This window comes from Phyllobates terribilis, unplaced genomic scaffold, assembly GCF_046119375.1.
Source record: "Phyllobates terribilis strain yellow unplaced genomic scaffold, ASM4611937v1 Scaffold_1__5_contigs__length_1240528914, whole genome shotgun sequence".
Lineage (NCBI taxonomy): Eukaryota > Metazoa > Chordata > Amphibia > Anura > Dendrobatidae > Phyllobates > Phyllobates terribilis.
Genome location: NW_027362761.1, coordinates 1,154,613,964 through 1,154,632,075, shown reverse-complemented (window position 1 = coordinate 1,154,632,075; position 18,112 = coordinate 1,154,613,964).

Sequence of the window (18,112 nt, the reverse complement as noted above, 5' to 3'; positions counted from 1 at the left end):
GCTTGTGTGAAAAAAAGCACTTCGCTCCGTGTGTGCGCTGCTGATAGGCTGACAGATTGCACCTCCCCACTGCAAATGCGGGAAAGAGAAAAAAAAATGGAGATCTTCATTGTTCCTGCAGAGATCCATCCCCTGCCCCTACCCCCGCCCCGCTGTACACTCAAACTGCGTATTAACATTAATTTTCATCATTACTGAGAAAAAATCCAGTTATGATTTTGGTGCACGAACAGTTATCGAACATAACCTCGAACAGCCGAATTTTTCTCAAATTGTTCGTGTTCGCCGACCGGCTCGAACACCGCCCAAAACAGCTCGAATTTGAGATTGGCGAACAGTTCGAGTAGAACAACGCTCATCTCTAGTCATAAATCAGAGTTGAGGAGTTCAAATGAAGAAAAATAAGGTTTACAAATATTACCATCAGAACAAACTCCCTTATGGATTCAGAGTTAACTTATTTTGCAGTCTGCTATGTACAGAACCAAAAGGTTCAAACATTTTCATGAAACCCAATTCCAAAAATTTTTAGCCAAAAGTACACTTAAATAAAAAAAAGTCATCAAAGGTATCATCTTTTCAGCATATATATTACAATAATGTTAGCTGAACCCACCAATTTCAGTGGGATTGGCCAGCCATCTAATGTTTATTGGGACCTCAAAATTATCCCACTAATGATGATGTAAAGAACAATCAGGATTGTTAAATTGAACTTGATGTGTCTTGCAAAGACTTACTCTTTTTTCACCATTAAAATCACATGTATGTTCAGCATGTATGTCCGCAGGGAGGACGAGAGCAATAGCTGCTGACTGAACAAACTTTCAACTCACATTTAAGTGTATGGGCACCTTTAAAATAAAATTAAAATTGCAAATAAATGATATTCCTAGGGGAAAGTCTGTATTACTACTTATTTTTTCCTATGAAGTGACCAATAATTCATCAGAGCAGGAGATTCTCTTTACCCCAGCTCCTTATTCTGGCTCATAGAAGAAAAGCCTAATCTAGAGACCTTCCTTCTATGTTGTCCATACGCTCTAACAGATCAACAGAAAGGGGTTGTCCAGATGGGTGAACAGAGTGCATCTTTAGGTAAACAAATATATACATTTTTTACAACTTTGAAAAATGCATTGGCTTTATTTCAAATATTCAACAAAGAGTTCCAAAAAATCTTGCCCAGGAAGAAGCTCACAGGCGAAACGTAGGGTTGGATAAAAGCTGGTATACCACATGTTTAATATTTTAATTGTTGTTAACTCATCTATGTTTGTTAGTATAATTAAAACCAAAAGAGAAACTCCAGAGAGTTTTTTTTTGCTGGTGATCATTTGTGGAACCATTAGTCTCAGCAGTACTGAAAGCAATATCATTCGTATACACCGGTACTCATGATGAAGAGGGAGGATTGCGGATTATGTGAATTCTAAAGATTGTAGATGAATTAAAGTTTTATTTACTTTTGAACTGAGAAGTTTTGGCACTGTTGGGACACTTTGCTGAACTTCACCTTGCTACGATCTTGCTAGTGTCCTTGTAGTGGAAAGAGTTTGAATAATTATTGTGCTATATTACAGTCTTTAGAATTAATTACATTACCATGTTCATTTTTCCACTGTTGAAATTAACTTAAAATATTATAAATATTCTGCTCATGATTTTCCTTGCTCAGCTGTAATTAAAAATGTTTATAAGAAATTAGGCAATAAATAAGAAATTACTCTGTCTTAATTGTTGATGACATCGTCTTTAGTAGGAAGGTATTATGTTAAACGACATGCTAAAACTTTTAGACTTTAATAGGTGTAAAATAATATCGCTTTTTTTTTTTCAAAGTTTTAAAAATAAATATTGGTGATTTTATGAATAAATACATTTTGTTAAATGATTTAGAAAGCTCTGTTTATTCATATACAGACAGTGTTTAGAATATGTAGTAGCCAGCATGTCTGCAGATATATTTATGTTGGACTGTTTAGATTGGCTTCACCTCTGTAATAATTTATAACAGATTCAATGTAAACTTGCCACTGAGCAGGTCATAAAGATTTAACATTTTAACCATCATAACTTCAGATATACCTGCATAGTTATTTTTCACATTGAAAATATTGTTTAATTATTTTTGTAAATATATACATTCATAAACTTATATATATATATATATATATATATATATATATATATATATACATACATATATATTTCAATAATTAAAATCACTAATGTTTTGTCAAGAAAGCAATTAATTTACATTGTTGAAGTTTTCAACCTATTATTTTTTTCACATTTTTGAAACCCACTGAAGAGCAATGAGGAAATCCTAGGCTCCTCCACCACAGGTTGTTAAATCAAAGTTTACTAGTCACAGTTTAAATGTTGTACATGTAGTTAAAAAAAATTCCACATGTTATATGAGTAGCAAGGCTTTCATAAACTCAGCAGCTGGGAAACTAGTCTTTCCCTATGTATTCAAGTGATCTTGTGCTAGAAGGACTGGAGCCAGCACACTATACCTGGTGCATATGGCTTGGCTTGCCGAGCTCAGTGTTGGCGATTTCATTTACTCAACAGGAAATCTTTGAAATTGTCCTGTGTGTATTATTATTTTTCCTTACATTACTTTGTGGGTGGCTTTATGTTACAGGGCTGCAAGTATACAGTTCTTAGTACAGTACTTCTGCCCTTATTATAAGTGGTGTGGCAGTGGTTCACTTCCAGAGTAACATACTAGCAAAGCTGCTGATTATGGCATCTACTAACATATTATTATACTGAGTTTTATTGTATCCACTCATTTTCTAGCTATTATTAAAGGATTTGACCAGTCGCAATAAAATGATGACTACAGATGAACGGATCTGCCCAAATTCAAATTTGACAGATCACGCGGATTTTCACAGGAAATATAATTCACAGCTAAATAATTCTCCGTAAATTAAAAATGTTACTTATTATGCCCTAGGGTCACTCCAGACCCCCAAAGCATAATAAATGTAATATGTAAAAAGTAAAAAAAATACTTATACTCACCCTACCGCTTACGTCTCTGGACCCTCTGCTCTGTACTATCCAGTCCTGGTCACATCTTCTTTTCACCATAGTGAGCGCTGAAATCATGGGTCTCTTCATGCTAGGCCGGAGATTCCCACTCTGATGAGGTCCAGAACAGTTCTGCAAATGCTCGCTTCAAGAGGACCTTTAACCAAATTTTACTTATTGAACAGTACACACAATATAATAGCGGCTGCAGAGCCAAATAAAACTTTTTTGCTTGCTTTTAATTTTGCCTCTCAGTTGTGGAGATATTAGCAATTAAAATATTTGGCACCTAATAAGTTAAACTTTAGTTAGGTCAAAGTGGGTGTTTTCACTGGGGGCGTGCACTTCTTCCTGTATGAGTTGCTATCACTGTGGGCATGCACTTCTTTTCCCTGTATGAGTTGCAATCACTGAGTGCGTGCACTTCTTTTCCCTGTATGAGTTGCAATCACTGAGTGCGTGCACTTCTTTTCCCTGTATGAGTTGCTATCACTGAGTGCGTGCACTTCTTTTAACTGTATGAGTTGCAATCACTGGGGGCGTGCACTTCTTTTCCCTGTATGAGTTGCTATCACTGAGTGCGTGCACTTCTTTTCCCTGTATGAGTTGCAATCACTGAGTGCGTGCACTTCTTTTCCCTGTATGAGTTGCTATCACTGAGTGCGTGCACTTCTTTTCCCTGTATGAGTTGCAATCACTGGGGGCGTGCACTTCTTCTTCATGTATGAGTTGCTATCACTGTGGGCATGCACTTCTTCTTCCTGTATGACTTGCTATAACTGGGGGCGTGCACTTCTTTTCCCTGTATGAATTGCAATCACTGGAGCCGTGCACTTCTTCTCCCTGTATGAGTTGCTATCACTGGGGGCGTGTACTTCTTCTTCCTGTATGAGTTGCTATCACTGTGGGCATGTACTTCTTCTCCCTGTATGAGTTGCTATAACTGGGGCCGTGCACTTCTTTTCCCTGTATGAATTTCAATCACTGGGGGTGTGCACTTCTTTTCCCTGTATGAGTTGCAATCACTGGGGGTGTGCACTTCTTTTCCCTGTATGAGTTGCAATCACTGGGGGCGTGCACTTATTCTTCCTGTATGAGTTGCTATCACTGTGGTCATGCACTTCTTCTTCCTGTATGAGTAGCTATAACTGGGGGCATGCACTTCTTTTCCCTGTATGAGTTGCTATAACTGGGGGCATGCACTTCTTTTCCCTGTATGAATTTCATTCACTGGGGGCATGCACTTCTTTTCCCTGTATGAGTTGCAATCACTGGGGGCGTGCACTTAATCTTCCTGTATGAGTTGCTATCACTGTGGGCATGCACTTCTTCTTCCTGTATGAGTTGCTATAACTGGGGGTGTGCACTTCTTTTCCCTGTATGAATTTCAATCACTGGGGGTGTGCACTTCTTTTCCCTGTATGAGTTGCAATCACTGGGGGCGTGCACTTCTTCTTCCTGTATGAGTTGCTATCACTGTGGGCATGCACTTCTTCTTCCTGTATGAGTTGCAATCACTGGGGGCGTGCACTTCTTCTTCCTGTATGAGTTGCTATCACTGTGGGCATGCACTTCTTCTTCCTGTATGAGTTGCTATAACTGGGGGCGTGCACTTCTTTTCCCTGTATGAATTTCAATCACTGGGGGCGTTCACTTCTTTTCCCTGTATGTGTTGCAATCACTGGGGGCGTGCACTTCTTTTCCCTGTATGAGTTGCAATCACTGGGGGCGTGCACTTCTTCTTCCTGTATGAGTTGCTATCACTGGGGGCGTGCACTTCTTCTCCCTGAAAGAGTTTCTATCACTAGTGCCGTGTACTTCTTCTCCCTGTATGAGTTGCTATCACTGTGGGCTTGTACTTCTTCTCCCTGTATGAGTTGCTATAACTGGAGGCGTGCACTTCTTTTCCCTGTATGAATTTCAATCACTGGGGGTGTGCACTTCTTTTCCCTGTATGTGTTGCAATCACTGGGGGCGTGCACTTCTTTTCCCTGTATGAGTTGCAATCACTGGGGGCGTGCACTTCTTCTTCCTGTATGAGTTGCTATCACTGTGGGCATGCACTTCTTCTTCCTGTATGAGTTGCTATAACTGGGGGCGTGCACTTCTTTTCCCTGTATGAATTTCAATCACTGGGAGCCTGCACTTCTTTTCCCTGTATGAGTTGCAATCACTGAAGCCGTGCACTTCTTCTCCCTGTATGAGTTGCAATCACTGGGGGCATGCACTTCTTCTTCCTGCATGAGTTGCTATCACTGTGGGCATGCACTTCTTCTTCCTGTATGAGTTGCTATAACTGGGGGCGTGCACTTCTTTTCCCTGTATGAATTGCAATCACTGGGGGCATGCACTTCTTCTCCCTGTATGAGTTGCTATCACTGGGGGCGTGCACTTCTTCTCCCTGTATGTGTTTCTATCACTGTGGGCATGTATTTCTTCTCCCTGTATGAGTTGCTATAACTGGGTGCGTGTACTTCTTTTCCCTGTATGAATTTCAATAACTGGGGGTGTGCACTTCTTTTCCCTGTATGAGTTGCAATCACTGGGGGCGTGCACTTCTTCTCCCTGTATGAGTTGATATCACTGGGGGCGTGCACTTCTTCTTCCCGTATGAGTTGATATCTGATAAAACATACTTGGACTTAACAAAAGTTAACTCATTAGGTGCCAAAAACTTTGATTGCTAATATCTTTGCAACAGAGAGGTGAAATAAAAAGGAAAGTTTTATTCCGCTTTGCAGCCACTATTACATTGTGTATCCAGTTTATCATTAAAATTTTGTGAAAGGTCCTTTTTATGGTAACAGTATTTCTTTTTTTTTAACCTTTTGATGGTCCTTTAAATAACACATTGAATGCAGCTGCAATGCCTGACTCCTTAGTATGTGTAGCAGCTACTTCCAGGTACTGCAGAACAGTTCCTGTTTGCTTGACTAGCAGATGTTCTGCAGTACTCATCTGCACTCGCTGCACATTGAATGGAGCTGTACAGTGCAGCTTCATTTCATTTGTTTACATATAACCAATTGATGACCTAGCCAATGATAGGCCATGACAGGTCATCAGTAGATTGTGATGGGACAACCCCTTCAATATGACACAGGTTAGTATATACCGCAGCTGTCAATAAGACACTAAGGCCATGTGCCCACGATGCAGAAATGCTCAGGATTTTTTCCTGAGCGTTTCTGCATCTCCCTGGCAGAAAAAAGCGCATGCGGATTGTACATGCGTTTTCCTGCCAGGGACATGCGGAAGTGAAGCGTTCTTCATTTGCATTTCCGCATGCGGGTTGACAAGCGCTTTCCAAGCGATTTTAACATCACTTGGAAAGTGCTTGTCAACTTGGTCACACTATATAGATCCATGCAAACAGCATGGATTTATATACTGTGACCGAAAGAATGATAAAAAAGAAAAAAATAAATGTATACTTACCCTCTGATGGCCCCCGATGTCCTGCTTCCCTCCGTTCTCCCTTGCCAGCAGCGGTACACTGAAGGACATGCCGACGTCAGCGTCGCGTGACCCGTCACATGACTATGATGTCAGCGCAGGTCCTTCAGTCCATCGCGAACTGCCGACATGCGAGGTGGAGTGCACCGGGGGCCGCCAGAAGGTAAGTATATACAGTACAGACCAAAATTTTGGACACACCTTCTCATTTAAAGATTTTTCTGTATTTTCATGACCATGAAAATTGTACATTCACACTGAAGGCATCAAAACTATGAATTAACACATGTGGAATTATATACTTAACAAAAAAGTGTGAAACAACTGAAAATATGTCTTATATTCTAGGTTCTTCAAAGTAGCCACCTTTTGCTTTGATGACTGCTTTGCACACTCTTGGCATTCTCTTGATGAGCTTCAAGAGGTAGTCACCGGAAATGGTCTTCCAACAATCTTGAAGGAGTTCCCAGAGATGCTTAGCACTTGTTGGCCCTTTTGCCTTCACTCTGCGGTCCAGCTCACCCCAAACCATCTTGATTGGGTTTAGGTCTGGTGACTGTGAGGCCAGGTCATCTGGCGTAGCATCCCATCACTCTCCTTCTTGGTCAAATAGCCCTTACACAGCCTGGAGGTGTGTCTGGGGTCATTGTCCTGTTAAAAATAAATGATGGTCCAACTAAACGCAAACCGGATGGAATAGCATTCTGCTGCAAGATGCTGTGGTAGCCATGCTGGTTCAGTATGCCTTCAATTTTGAATAAATCCCCAACAGTGTCACCAGCAAAGCACCCCCACATCATCACACCTCCTCCTCCATGCTTCACGGTGGGAACCAGGCATGTAGAGTCCATCCGTTCACCTTTTCTGCGTCGCACAAAGACACGGTGGTTGGAACCCAAGATCTCAAATTTGGACTCATCAGACCAAAGCACAGATTTCCACTGGTCTAATGTCCATTCCTTGTGTTCTTTAGCTCAATCAAGTCTCTTCTGCTTGTTGCCTGTCCTTAGCAGTGGTTTCCTAGCAGCTATTTTACCATGAAGGCCTGCTGCACAAAGTCTCCTCTTAACAGTTGTTGTAGAGATGTGTCTGCTGCTAGAACTCTGTGTGGCATTGACCTGGTCTCTAATCTGAGCTGCTGTTAACCTGCGATTTCTGAGGCTGGTGACTCGGATAAACTTATCCTCAGAAGCAGAGGTGACTCTTGGTCTTCCTTTCCTGGGGCGGTCCTCATGTGAGCCCGTTTCTTTGTAGCGCTTGATGGTTTTTGCAACTGCACTTGGGGACACATTCAAAGTTTGCCCAATTTTTCGGACTGACTGACCTTCATTTCTTAAAGTAATGATGGCCACTCGTTTTTCTTTACTTAGCTGCTTTTTTCTTGCCATAATACAAATTCTAACAGTCTATTCAGTAGGACTATCAGCTGTGTATCCACCAGACTACTGCACAACACAACTGATGGTCCCAACCCCATTTATAAGCCAATAAATCCCACTTATTAAACCTGACAGGGCACACCTGTGAAGTGAAAGCTATTTCCGGTGACTACCTCTTGAAGCTCATCAAGAGAATACCAAGAGTGTGCAAAGCAGTCATCAAAGCAAAAGGTGGCTACTTTGAAGAACCTAGAATATAAGACATATTGTCAGTTGTTTCACACTTTTTTGTTAAGTATATAATTCCACATGTGTTAATTCATAGTTTTGATGCCTTCAGTGTGAATGTACAATTTTCAAAGTCATGAAAATACAGAAAAATCTTTAAATGAGAAGGTGTGTCCAAACTTTTGGTCTGTACTGAAATTTATTTTTTATTTTATTCTTTTTTTTTCACAGTTTCTATGGCACCCAGGTCCGGAGGAGAGTCTCCTCTCCTCTAGACCTGGGTACCATCCGCACATTAGAACGCATGGAATGCGCATCTACATATACAGTGATGCGTAATCCATGCGTTCTAATGCAAGTCAATGGGGGCGAAAACGCAACGCTTCCGCAAAATAATTGGTAGTGCTGCGTTTTTTTCCGCAATGAAAATCCGCAGCGGAAATTTCCACAGCATGTGCACAGCACATGCGGATTATCATTGAGGAACATGGCAGGCCTTCTATCATGCGTTTTTTAAGTGTTTCTGCAGCGTTTTTGCCGCTGCGGAAACGCTTAAAAAACGCATCGTGGGCACACAGCCTTAAGGGCTGTAATTTGAGTAGATAATAGTGAAAGCATTTTTGAACTATACATATGAATCTATATGGGATTAAATGTACTGTTTTAACCCATTCCAAACTGGACTATTTTCCATTTTTGTGCTTTTGTTTGTCCTCCCTTCCTACCAAAAGTCATAACTTTTTTATTTTTCCATTGATACAGCCACATTAGGGTTTGTTTTTGGTCGAGCTGTACTTTTTGATGACGCCATCAATTTTATCATGTGATGTACTGGAAAGTGGGAAAAAAAATCTAAGTGTGGCTAAACAGCAAAAGCATAATTTTACAAATGTTTTGGAAATTTTTTATTTACAACTTTCATTATATGGTAAAAATGACCAGAGAATATAATTCTCCAAGTCAGTGTGAATATGACAATACTAAACATGCATAATTTTTTTGTGAGTGGTGAAAAAAAAATTCAGACATTTGTAAAAAAAAAAAATTTTGCTTGTGTCACCCTTTACCAAGAGCTCTAATTGCTTGCTTTTTGCACCCTGAGCCACTGTTTATATTGATATCATTTTGGGGTAGATTCAATGTTTTAGTAGATTCTTATTGCATTTTTTTGCTCTGTTGAGAGGCTGAAAAAACGCTATTCTGGAATTTTTAATTTTTTTCTGATTACTCCATTTACCAATCAATTAATTACATTTATATTTTGATAGATCAGACTTTTACGATTATGGAGATACCACATATGTTTATTTATTTTTTTTTTTTAAAAAGTATTCTTAATTTTTTATAGGGGCAAAGGGGAGTGAATCAAACTTTTTTTAAATTTTTTTATTTTACTTTTTATTGTATTTGTGAGTGCCCTTAGGTGACTTGAACCTGCGATCGTCTGATTGTTTGTGCTATGTTCAGCAATACTATTGCAAAAATCACGGTCTTCTATGAACGCTATTCATGTCACAACAGGCACCGTAATCCTTAGCAAACTGTCTGTCATGGAAACCCATCGCCATCCCACGATCGCATTGCCAGTAGGTGGTTAGAACAGCCTCCCAAGACAGATTGACAATGGCATTTAGCAGGCTAACAGCCACGGTTGGAGCTCAGCCTGATGAGCAGCTGTTAGATGCAGATGATAGCTGAATAACACAGCTATCATCATCCGGAAAAGATGTGGACTCAGTACCTTCTCCTGCATCAAAGTCATCAGAAGTCATATGTAGGTAAGGGGATAATTACAGTACATTACTCATTATTATTTAAAAAAAATATTTTTATAAAAAAAAACTAAAATGAGTCTTATGAACTATAGCTGATGAACTATTGCTAATAAAAAAAATTAGTGAGCATTAGAGTTAAGCAAATTTCCCGAGATTCAATACAGGCAGATTTGCTCAATTTAGGGAAGAAACTCAGTTTGTATCAAATAAGTGTAACACAGGTACTTTAGATACAGTGACACAGAAACACAGAGCAGCCAGTATAGGGTTAATGGACAGGAGGGGATTTATTATAACAGGGTCAATCTCCACGCAGGGAGTAACAGGGGAAATATGGGGACAACAAGGGAAGTAGCAGGTAACATGCTATAACCGACAATCCACAGTTTGGCTAGATGTAGCAGAGTCAACACGGTTGTATTCGGCAGTTTTACACTTAGCTGACTCTTGTTCCTCACAAGGCAGTTGCCGGCTGATGCGAGTCTTGTTTTCTTCTGGCTTTCCCACCTAAACAATGCTCCGTCTTCTGGTGGCAGCGGGCGATCTCCGGTTTGACCTGTGAGCCCCTAGTCCATAACACTGTGCCTCACTTGCTCGGCTCCACGGACCCTGCGTCTCTTCTCCCTCTAGTCGGGCTTGACTCCAACTGTCCACTGCTGCTTTTCCAGCGCAAAACATCTGTTTTACCCTCTTCCGAGACACGACACCAGCTCCCCAGTTACCTGACTCCTCAGCTCTCTCCCTGGACACGCCCCCAGCTTCCCGGTCACCTGACTCCTGTCCTCGCAGTCTGTCTTCCCCCCCGCAACAAGAGGGACGGCCCCGGCAGTCCTGGATCCCTTGTTCTGAAAGTACTTACACCCCAGTCTTCCCCCTTACACTCCCGCTCTCCTTTAACTCGCCATTCCATGGGCGAGAGTACCTTCACCAAACGTTCACATTCTTGGACTTCCTGGACGATACGTTGCCATATAAATTGACCTTTTTCATAGCAGTGAGGAGGCACTCCTCCTGTTGTCCGTTCTGACTGGCGTAACTCAGTTTGACCGATCGGGGTGCAGGGTTACTTGGATTCCCAGTCTCCACCTGCCCGGTGGCTTCAACCGATGGTGTTCCCTCGCCGCCTGCACTGGGGGGCTGCAGGTAATCGTGGTCCGTTCCCACTGCCTACTCAATTTGCCCCGGGGCCTCCTGTCTCGAACCAACACCCACTCCCCGGGCCTCAGAGCTGGAGCTCCCGAAACTTTTGCTGTACCAACCGTCGGAGGGTCTGCAGTCGATGCCGGTGTTCCCGGACCCAGGAAGACATCCCTGTCTGTGGGTAGTCCTCCTCGGGGTCCAGCTCTAACTCAGTAATCTCTCGCCCCTTTCGCCCAAACAGTAAGGTATAGGGAGTGAACCCCGTCGTACTATTCAGTTGGTTGTTGTAGACCCACACCAGCTCGGCTACAATCTCAGGCCATCACAATGGTTTATATGGGGACCCGCTGCTCAGGGGGCTCACAGCTCCGGCATCTTCGACAAGTGTCTTCTATTGTTGCTCACAGTCGGGGGTGATACACCAGCCTCTGCAACCACTGAAATGTCTTCTCTGGTCCGAAGTGAGCCCCTCGTTCATGAGCCTCCTTAGGCACTACTCCGACCAACTTCTCTGGGATCACCACTTGTCAGGTGGTCCCGAACTCTCGCAGTAGCTGTACCCGTCAGTACAGCAGCCCATCTTGCAAACAAAGTCTCTCCCATTGTCCCAGCATTTTCAGCGCTCCCGGGGACAGGGTACTTCTCTCCTCTCGACTGGGGACCTGCCTCAAAGCCACCCATTGACGTAATTGAGCAACTTGTCTGTCAGTCTGTTGAAGTCGGACCCAGTCATCTCTTGGCTGCCCTAGCACTTGTTCTTCCGACGTCTCTCCGATCTGTCCCTGCGCCGCGACCAGCGGTCCCACGAAACTTCGGAAGCTGTGGATCTCATCCGCCTCCAAATCTTCATCGCAGTCATGATCAGGCCGTTCATATGTCACTCTGGAGACGGCGTCGGTGTGAGTATTCTCTGCCTTAGTCCGGTAGGCGATCTTATACCGGTACCTGGCCATGCGGGTCACCAACCTCAGTTCCAGGGCCCCCAATTTCGCATTCTCCAGGTGAGCCAGCGGGTTGTTATCTGTTCTCACTAATACTTCGGACCCAGACAAATACTCTGCAAACTTCTCGGTCATTGCCCAAATCAGAGCCAGCAACTCTAATTTGAAAGAGCTATAATTATCTGGGTTCCTCTCAGAGTCGTGAAGGGAGCGACTGGCGTACCCAATCACGCACTCTTTCTCCTCCTGTACTTGAGATAACACGGCTCCCAGACCATGTAGGCTCCCATCAGTGTGGAGTATGAATGGTTGGGAGAAATCCACATATGCAAGTATTGGGTCCTCGGTCAGGGCCATTTTTAGGGCACGGAAGGCCTCTATCTGGCTGCTTTCCCACCGAATCACCCGATTCTTGGAGCCCGCCGGCACTCCCTTAAGTAGCTACAGCAATGGGTTGGCTATGCGGGTGAAGTTCTTCACAATTCTTCGGTAGTACCCAGCAAGTCCCAGGAAGGCCCGAAAGTCCTTCACTGTCTTCAGGGTAAGCCACTCCTGTACGGCGGCCACCTTTTCCTGGGTGGGCCTGACTCCTTCACCGGACAAAGTATGACCGAGATATTCGATCTGTTTGCGGAACAGGTGGCACTTCTGGGGCTTCACCTTTAGGCCATGACTCTGTAGGCGACTCAGTACTTGCTCCAGTCACTGGAGGTACTCCTCGAAGGTGGCAGCATAGACAATTATGTCATCAAGATAAATCAGTGTTGCCTTTAAGTTCAAATCACCCAGGCACCTCTCCATCATACGCTGGAACATCCCGGGGGCGTTAGTCAGGCCAAAGGGCATCCGATTGAACTCAAAAAGTCCCATTGGTAATATGAACACCGTCTTAGCCCGGTCATGTTCGGCCATGGGCACCTTCCAGTACCCGCTGGCCAGATCCAAGGAGGAGAAGTATCTTGCCTTCCGTAAGGCCGACAGGGACTCTTCAATTCGGGTTAGTGGGTAAGAGTCTCGTACTGTACAGGCATTCAGTCGTTTATAGTCCACACAGAACTGCAGGGTCCCATCTTTCTTCTAGACCTGGACAATTGGGGCTACCCACGGACTCTGACTCTCCCGTATCACACCATTCTGTAACATATGGGCTAGCATCTCCTTAACCTCTTTATACATCTGGGGAGGTATCTGCCGGTATCGCTCCCGCACTTGGGTAGCGCTCCTCATGGGAATCTTGTGGGTAATGGCTTCGGTGCAACCAAAATCATCCTCATAGCGAGCAAAGACTTCCTGGTACCGCTCCAGTACCTCAACCTGCTGCACATGTCGAGGTGAAAGTCCCGTCAATTCAGCCCACATTCGTTCTAGGATTCTTCATCCCCCCTTCGCACTAGCACGGTGGGATTCCGGCGACAGTGACGGCCAGAGTCCAGGAGTCTCCTCGTACAGCGGACAGCTGTACCGCATCAAGTCGCACCAACTTCTCTGGCATTCCCAGAATCTGGGCTATTTCTGCCCTGGGAGGGAGTATGAGATCACCTTCGCCCAAATTAACGCACCGCACTATAATATTGCCACCCTGGACGGTGGCCAGTGTCCGAGCCACCAGGAGTCAGGGGGATACTTTGTCCATTGATGTTGGTTCTATCTGAACTTCGACCCCCTCAAGAGGTGTGCAGGCCCGTGCGGGTAACGTGAGTACAGTTTGTCCTGACGGTAAGGTGAGCGCCGTAGCTGCTGGTACTATTATTTTCTCCAGGACCTTCCCTGCACTCGAGGTCTCCTGGGTCTGGGTGGCTCGGATTAATTGTTGAAAAACCCTCCTTTGGGGGGCTCGTGGGTCCCACTGGTCTAGAGGAATTTAATTCGGCTCACTAATCAGGATTTGCCCGATCTCTTTCAGCACATTCATTCCGAGGGTCACCGGGGGTCCACTTCCGGTTCCCCCTGTGACCAAGATGACCCCTTTTTTTCCAACATCTTTTCCACACACTTGGATCTTCATACATACAACACCTGCGACCGGAATGGGTAATTGATTAGCTGCCGTGAGTCTAATTACTGGTCCCCATTCAGGCCGCGCTATCTCTGGAAATTGCTGTTGAAAGTAGGCTTCTGTCATCGTAGTTACCTGGGATCCCATGTCAATCAGGCAGTGAACAGCCCGACCCCTTATTTCGGCCCAGACAGTTGGGCTGGTGGAAACTAGGTCCTTGGGACTTCCTATTTTTCTTTCCCCTTCCTTAGGCTCCGGGCTGTGTCCCCCAAACACGGAACCCGTTAGTTTAAAGGCTGCCGCGACAGGGGCCGCCCTCGGCTAGCACAGCCCCTGGAGTAATGTCCTGTGCCTCCGCACTTCCAGCAGGTCTTGCCTCTGTCTGTGCAGGGCTGCCTCACTTCTCTATGAAACTTTCCTGCAGGGCAGGTCCTGAATTCAATTCTTTCCCTAACTGGGGCAATCGATCCAGGTATCTCTGGTGTTGGTGCAGGGGTCTTCTTGAGACTGGACCATTCACCCCGCATCTCTTGTATCTCTTTTCGCATCTCTCGAGCCGATTATGGTTCATCTGCAGGGGGGGTGGGTACCTCGTTACTCAGGACCATCCCTGCCAGGGCCATCACCCCCATCTCCTGCTCTCTCACGCGTTCCTCCGCCCCTACTTCTAGAAAAGTCATACGTTAGTTAGCGCGCAGGCGCTCCTGCAAGGCCTTCTTCAGCTGCACATCCCTGAGGCCTGCCACTTGACTCCTGTCCTCACAGTCTGTCTTCCCCCCGCAACAAGAGGCACGGCATCGGTTGTTCTGGATCCCTTGTTCTGAAAGTATTTACACCCCGGTCTTCCCCCTTACATAAGTGTGATGAAAATCGAATCTACCAGGATGGGGTTAAGTAAATAGTTACTCTGTACTTCTCCTGGGCTCTCTTCGCACTTTTCTCGTCATTCACTAGGCCTTACAATGTCGTAAGGTGCGCAAAGCACGTCTAGAGAATGGAAGAATCATCTGCAACTTGATGGAGGCCTGGAATGAAGATAGAAGAATGGAACTTTTACACCTCTAACTAAAATGAATCTGTCAGGTTATTTTTGTGTAGTATAGTAATAGTATCCTGAAATAGGGCTTGGGCAGCCCTTTCATGATATGTAACTTTTATTGCTGTATGGGGTCCCGTTCTGTTGCTGTAAGCCCTGGAATTTGTTGTCACATGCCAGCAACTCAAACATATGTAAATGGTAAATAAATATTCACCACTCCTCCCTCCCATAATCCCGCCCACCACTATACACTGACATCACTGATTCAGTCAGTCTGCCTCATGCCCGAGGATAACATCACATTTCTTGGACAGGCCATCTGCTCTCCTAGCCTGAGTGTGACAGCTGCTTATAAATACAGTACAGACAAAAAGTTTGGACACACCTTCTCATTTAAAGATTTTTCTGTATTTTCATGACTATGAAAATTGTACATTCACACTGAAGGCATCAAAACTATGAAGTAACACATGTGGAATTATATACTTAACAAAAAAGTGTGAAACAACTGAAAATATGTCTTATATTCTAGGTTCTTCAAAGTAGCCACCTTTTGCTTTGATGACTGCTTTGCACACTCTTGGCATTCTCTTGATGAGCTTCAAGAGGTAGTCACCGGAAATGGTCTTCCAACAATCTTGAAGGAGTTCCCAGAGATGCTTAGCACTTGTTGGCCCTTTTGCCTTCACTCTGCGGTCCAGCTCACCCCAAACCATCTCGATTGGGTTCAGGTCTGGTGACTGTGGAGGCCAGGTCATCTAGCGTAGCACCCCATCACTCTCCTTCTTGGTCAAATAGCCCTTACACAGCCTGGAGGTGTGTTTGGGGTCATTGTCCTGTTGAAAAATATATGATGGTCCAACTAAACGCAAACCGGATGGAATAGCAGGCCGCTGCAAGATGCTGTGGTAGCCATGCTGGTTCAGTATGCCTTCAATTTTGAATAAATCCCCAACAGTGTCACCAGCAAAGCACCCCCACACCATTACACCCCCTCCTCCATGCTTCACGGGGGAACCAGGCATGTAGAGTCCATCCGTTTACCTTTTCTGCGTAGCACAAAGACACGGTGGTTGGAACCAAAGATCTCAAATTTGGACTCATCAGACCAAAGCACAGATTTCCACTGGTCTAATGTCCATTCCTTGTGTTCTTTAGCCCAATCAAGTCTCTTCTGCTTGTTGCCTGTCCTTAGCAGGGGTTTCCTACCAGCTATTTTACCATGAAGGCCTGCTGCACAAAGTCTCCTCTTAACAGTTGTTGAAGAGATGTGTCTGCTGCTAGAACTCTGTGTGGCATTGACCTGGTCTCTAATCTGAGCTGCTGTTAACCTGCGATTTTTGAGGCTGGTTACTTGGGTAAACTTATCCTCAGAAGCAGAGGTGACTCTTGGTCATCCTTTTCTGGGGCGGTCCTCATGTGAGCCAGTTTCTTTGTAGCGCTTGATGGTTTTTGCAACTGCACTTGGGGACACTTTCAAAGTTTTCCCAATTTTTCGCTCTGACTGACCTTCATTTCTTAAAGTAATGATGGCCACTCGTTTTTCTCTACTTAGCTGCTTTTTTCTTGCCATAATACAAATTCTAACAGTCTATTCAGTAGGACTATCAGCTGTGTATCCACCAGACTTCTGCACAACACAACTGATGGTCCCAACCCTATTTATAAGGCAAGAAATCCCACTTATTAAACCTGACAGGGCACATCTGTGAAGTGAAAACCATTTCCGGTGACTACCTCTTGAAGCTCATCAAGAGAATGCCAAGAGTGTGCAAAGCAGTCATCAAAGCAAAAGGTAGCTACTTTGAAGAACCTAGAATATAAGACATATTTTCAGTTGTTTCACACTTTTTTGTTAAGTATATAAATCCACATGTGTTAATTCATAGTTTTGATGCCTTCAGTGTGAATGTACAATTTTCATAGTTATAGAAAAATCTTTAAATGAGAAGGAGAGCAGATGGCCAGTCTGAGGATTGCGATGAGCTCCCTGGGCGAGTAATATGGCAGTCTGACTTGAATCAGTGATGGTGGCCGGAAGGGGTGGGCGAGATTATGGGGGGGTCAATATTCATTTCACATTTACATAGGCTTGACTTGTCAGCGCGCATGTTAATGTGAAATGAATATTCACCACTATCCCTGACAAAAATCCCGCCCACCCCTCCCAGCTGGCATCATTGATTGGGTGCAGACAGACTGCTGTGTTACCTGCCCGAGGATCACATCACAATTCTCAGGCTGTCCGTCTGCTCTCCTGACCTAAGCGTGACAGCATGTATTTCTATGCAGCTTTCACTCTCAGGTCAGGAGAACAGATGGCCAGTCCGAGGATTGCAATGTGATCCTTGGGCATACGACAATCTGACTGAATCAGTGACGCCAGTGCAGAGGGGTGGGTGAGATTATGTGGGGGGGAAGAGGTGAATATTCATTTGCCTTTTACATATGCTTGACTCGCCGGCGCATGACTAAATTTAATGATAAATTTGTCCGGGGCCTAGAGCAACACAACTGGGCCACGTACAGAAATAAAAGCTACATATCCTGAAAGGGCTTCCCAAGGCCTATTTTAGGATACTATTAGTATACTACACAAAAATGACCAAACAGATTCCCTTTAAAGTCTATGTACACCTTCGGTACAGATTTTGTTTATTGCTCATTTGCCTACTAAATGAATAGTTAAGTAAAGCAACTTTCTAAACAGTCCTTATTAAAAACTTGCTGCGTCTACAAGTCTTTAATCCAGCTCAGCTCTTTGAAAAGGTGTAATAAATCCGTCAGAGCTCTTTCTCCTGTTTCAGATGGCTTTCTTTGGCTTCCTCTCCCTTCTTTCAGTATTAGAAATAGTAGCGGGGTTGTATATGCAGGTGCATCTCAGTAAATTAGAATATCATCAAAAAGTTAATTTATTTCAGTTCTTCAATACAAAAAGTGAAACACATATATTATATAGAGTCATTACAAGCAGAGTGATCTATTCCAAGTGTTTATTTCTGTTAATGTTGATGATTATGGCTTACAGTCAATGAAAACAAAAGTCATTATCTCAGGAAATTAAAATAATTAACAAAAAAAACACCTGCAAAGGCTTCCTAAGCGTTTAA